This window comes from Aplysia californica, unplaced genomic scaffold (assembly GCF_000002075.1).
Source record: "Aplysia californica isolate F4 #8 unplaced genomic scaffold, AplCal3.0 scaffold00119, whole genome shotgun sequence".
Classification (NCBI taxonomy): domain Eukaryota; kingdom Metazoa; phylum Mollusca; class Gastropoda; order Aplysiida; family Aplysiidae; genus Aplysia; species Aplysia californica.
In genome coordinates, this window is record NW_004797389.1 from 468,431 (window position 1) to 474,007 (window position 5,577).

The following is a 5,577-nucleotide window of genomic DNA, read 5'->3' on the forward strand; positions in this document are numbered from 1 at the left end:
GAGGTAGAGAGAGATACACATTGAGAGAGAGTCTGTGTATGTGTGAGTGTGTGTTTATGTGTGTGTGTATGTGTGTTTGTGTGTGTGTGTGTGTGTGTGTGTGTGTGTGTGTATGTGTGTGTGTGTGTGTGTGCGCCTGGGTATGTATATGCGTGCATCTTTTTTGAGTCAATCTGCAAGTCTATTATTTTGAAAGAAAGCCGTCAAGGTTAAACAGAACGGCAAACTTCAACTTCATAATGCATTATAAGAACAGTCCGTAATAAATACACTCGCGAACGCGCTAAATGCCCATTAAAATGGCCAAATATGCACTGATCGCAACGGTCTTTGGAAACACAGCTGAGCAGTTAGTTCACGCTCTTGGACATTTTTGTTATTTCTAAGAGCACTTTTCATCACAGTATAGCAAATAATGCTTCATATTTTCAGAATGACACAAAAGTATTTTCGTTGCGCGCGCGCACCCGCTTGTGTGTCTGTGTGTGTGTGTGTGTGTGTGTGTGTGTGTGTGTGTTTGTGTGTGTGTGTTTGTTTGTGTATCTGTGTCTGTGTGTGTGTGTGTGTGTGTGTGTGTGTGTGTGTGTGAATGTGTGTGCGTGTGTATGTGTGCGTGTGTGTATGTGTGTATGTGGTTGTTTTGAGTGTGTGTGAATGAGAGAGAGAGTATGTGTATAGGTGCGTGCGCGTGTGTTTTTTTGTGTGTGTGTATGTTAGTATGTGTGTGTGTGTGTGTGTGTGTGTGTGTGAGAGAGAGAGAGAGAGAGAGCGAGAGAGAGTATGTGTAATGTGTGCGCGCTCGTGTGTCTGTGTGTGTATGTTAGTGTGTATGTGTGTTTGTGTTTGCATGTGCGTGTGTGTGTGAGTATGTGTGTATGTGAGTGAGTGTGTGTATGTGTGTATGATGTGTGTAAGCGTGTGTTTGTGTGTGTATGTGTGTGTTCGTATGTGTGTATAAATCTTCGTCAGGCGACAGGTTGTTGCAGATCGCCACTCCGGCCAATGCATTAAAAAAAATTCAGGCTCAACCAGACAGTCTTAATTATTTTTATTTTTTTAGGTGTTTCTTTTTTTTTTTTTTTTTTAGTTTTGGTAAGTTTAACGGCGCTCGCAACTGCAAAAGGTCGTACGTCTTTTACGGTGTTCGCAACTGCATAAGGTCATATGAACGCACCGGACACATTAAGCATTTTCAAACTAGTAGGAATTAATTTTGAATGTTGCCTGGATGACGGCCGAAGCCTACCTACTCTTATTGGTTTTAGGACCACCAAGGAACTTTAATGTGCGCAACTTGCACCCCCGACCTCCTGATATTTTTTCGTCCTTATCCGAGAATGCAATATCTTAGATCTTACTTGTCCTAAGATCAGGGGTGTGGCTGAAAGACAGCAGTAAGAAGGAGCCTGGGAGTAGTAGTAGAACTGTAGTAGAAAGAGTCAGGAGCTCAGTAGCGGGAGCAAAGGGAGGACGGGGGTGAGGGGGAGTCCACTTTTGAATCACTTCACCTACTTAAGGAAAGGCAAACATGTACCTCTTGACCACAAGACCCCCCCCCCCCAAACCTCAGCACCCCCCCCCTCTTCAGCCGGACTGTCCGTGGGCCGGCGACGATAAGTTTACAACCCCCAACAGCCCTCCGACTAGCTTCAAATAGAGAGAGAGACAGATACTGATTTATGTGTTTCTAAGTCCTCAAACGGGAATCGAACTCGCGTCTTCTGCAAAGAACATTACAGCGACGCCACAGTCGCCGGTCGACTTGGAAATAGCAACGGATTAAACGGAGCATTTAATTTGACAAAGAACCATCACTATAACAAGCCCGCTTGTTTGACTGTTTGCCAGAAGACTGAATTTGGCCTTTGTAATCCATACATGGACATAACCCCCTCCACATTTTCTTTCTAGTGAGGAGAGAGAAGCCAAAAATCAAGTTCTGTCTCAAGAATGACCGTAATCTTGTTATTTGTATTCCTATGACCTTTAAAGTAAGGCAGGCATCAGAATACCATTGAGTTACAATCTTAATACTGAGTAGGTATCTACCTTAACAATATTAATGTATTATGCATGTGACTATTGTATTGTTATGGTTATTTGCACAGATGTGTGTGGAAGAGAGGATGTATGAGGGAAGAGTGTGTGTATTGGTGTGCACAAGTACGTGCGTATGCGTAGGTGTGCATGTTTGTGTGCACGCCCGTGCGTGTGTGTGTGTGTGTGTGTGTGTGTGTGTGTGTGTGTGTGTGTTTGTGTGTGATGTGTGTGTGTGAGTTAGTGTGTGAGTGTGTGTGTGTATGTGTGTGTGTATGTGTGTACGCGGTGAAATACCAAACAAAGTGCCAGGATCTGGAAAATAAAGATATATCTTATCTTAACTTATCTTATCCAATCTTATCTTTTCTTAATTTTCCTGGCCCCAGGATGAAAACGTAGGATGAATGGGTCTCTACTTATTAACAATATCTAGTGCCTTAACACTTAGCAACAGTGAAAGGATATTTCTTCCATCTGGTATCGAGTCTTCATCTAAAATCTGAATTTAAAAGTCCAATGTTGTAGGGGTTTTTTTTTCTGAAAGTCACGTGCGTTTTGTTTTTTTACTTGTACCAGAGAATGTAAGACTTAAAGAAAGAAAAAGTGATTTACATCGACTCTATCCACCTGTTTCTGTGCGTTTGTGTCAAGAGAAACATTTTTAGGCCGTGGAACTTTCGATTCCTAACTTGTCCAAGACTCCGTGTCTAAAAAAAACGTATTTCTCTATTATTTTGATTCCCCAAATTATTTAAGAAGGGGGGAGGGGGGGGGGCTACACCTGAAGGCTATCTGGCTTATTAGTTGACCAAATTTTACCATATTTCACACATAAAACAAGCATTGCAAGGATTCTTAAATCCGCGATCAAATTGGAGAAAAACATTTAGTCTCCATGGATACGGCGGCCATATTGGATTTTGTTTACATGTCTTACGTAATGAATACCGCACTTATTGTTCATGTAAATTGATTGTTTTTGTGTATGCATGTTAGCAAACATTAGATCTAAAGATTGGTGTGTTTATCTTTTCTTACACAAGTTAGAACAATTTTAATGAATTTTTCCTGAGGTAGTATTCAAGGTTGTAAAAAAAATGGGGAAAATCCACACTCCAGATACCAGCAACAAAAATCTATTCCATAATAATATCATATAAAAAAATTCAACAGACAAATTTTTAGCATTACATCTCTCTTCATTATTTAAAAATCTCATGAAGATTGGATTAAAAAAATGGGGGAGGTATTCAAAAAAGTATGAGAAAAATATCGTTTTGAGAAAAAGGCCGATAAAGAAAAATAAAATATTGACTTAATGAGGAAATGGTGGTGACAAACATGCCCGGTATGGGAAGAAGTAAGGTGTGGGGGTTCTTTTGCGATGAAATAGTTGTAGGACAGGCTGTGGAAGCTAAAAATGCCTACAACTCAAATTCCGTAATTTTGAGCCAACTCAGGACTTTAGGGGTGCCCCCCCCCCCCCCCCCCCCCCCCCCTTTTAAGCGTTGTGAAGTTATCTTTTCATAATTAAGCCCATGGCGACATTATTGTTCCCTTTTTGTGCCACTAATATGTAAGTCCTACTGCATTCCGAACATAGCAGCGGCCTTATGGATTTAAGCGCTGTTTTTCAAATGCTCACATTTTTAAAAATTAGTCCAACAAAGAATGGGTTTTACTCATAAACGCAAAACCATTCTTCCAGGGAATTTTTTATGCATCGTTTGTCTGTCCGGTGTCATTTCTAGTAGAAATAGTTATTTTCTCATTGTGCTGTCCCTATATTGCTCTACTAGTTTGTAGTTAAGACTAAATGTCAGTTCACAATTTACTCAAAAGATATTTTGAATACATTTTGTGAAACATCTTCCCCCCGATTTGTGTGTGCATTATTCGTCCAGGCAGAGGAGAAGCGTCTAAATAATCAAATAATAACTGCTTCCCTTCCTAATTTTTGAAACATTGTCGCAGACAAATTCACCCATAGACGTTAACCTCATAAATTAAATGTAAAGAGACGTTCATAATCACTAATGAACAATAGACTATGCCTAACCTTCAAAACCGTTTCATTACCACAGAAATAGCCTGTTCGCCCCTATCGGGCCATTCCATAAGCAGTCACAAGCTTTGATTAAGTAAACTTAAAGTGAGGCTGGAAGAGTGTCTACCAATAGAGTTGAAGGGAACATGTGTATAGCAGTCAAAACAGTTTCATTGTCGCATATACCCTGGTTCACCCCTTTCGAGCCACAGTTATAATCAACCACACCCGCTGATTATCTAAGCTAACTATTACACTGGTCGAGTCTACCTCACAGATGTGAGGGGAACTAACTCCTAATAATATCTTGACTGCTGCATGTGCATATTTCTTTTCCCTCGACTCTTTAACGTCCTATAATCACATCGTGACCTCGATTATGACACCGGGTCCTGCCCGCGATAAGCTAGACAAAAACATCCAAATGTGAAATAAAAAATTAATAATTGGCATGCTCTACCAAAGTGTTTCGGCTGTCTGGTATAACATGCCATTGTAGGCCTAGTACTAACATCTCTGCTTCTTACCTTGGTGTTCGTGTGTTCAAATCTAAAGTTGATTTTAAGGTTAGTTAGAATAAATATTTAATGAAATACTTTCCCGATTATTTTAACGGTTGAATATGCATACAAAATGAATTCAGGATTTGTTTTCATTCACAACTCAGAGTTGCCGCCTCCAGTGCCAGTAAAATTCTTGTGACTTGTGTGAGTGTGATATCTCCAGGCCCTCTCTGGTTCCCATCTCACTTTTGATTACCCTGTCAAACAAGTCAGCCTTCGACCCTGCGTCCAGGAACATTCCTACCCAGACAGCACCCATCATGTTACCCCTTGAATATTTTCTCTTTATTATCTTTTTTTTTAAAGATGAATGTAGTTTGTTGAAAATAAAATGAACCTTTCAGACTTAGAATGATCTTTGATTCTATTTAATTCAAAATGTAATTGCGTTGGTCCGTGTGAAACTCTTATCAATGCTGAAAAAAAACCCATTTTCTCCCATGTCACAAAAAATCGGTGAAAGCCTGAGGCCTGAAGCGTATTATCAAGCTGTCTAGCCAACAGGTCCAAACCTTATCCCAAATATTTGAATGTTGACCCATCATGTCACAAAAAGTGGCCAAAACTAGTAGATTAACCCCCTGTATATAATTGCTGTTGCTATAGATAGACTAGACGTGTTCTTTAGATGGAAATTCGATAAGACATTTTGGCATAAGTACGGAATTTACTCCACTCTCGCTCTTATTTAATCTATGAGTACACTAAACCAATACACAATTAAATAGAAATAGAGTGTTGATGTATGTGGAAGATAATTAAATAGGATGATAGAAACATAGATCGATGAATAGATAGGTAGTTCGGTCGATCGATCACGATAGATAAATGTAGACAGACAGACAGACAGACAGACAGACAGACAGACAGACAGATAGATAGATAGATAGATAGATAGATAGATAGATAGATAGATAGATAGATAGA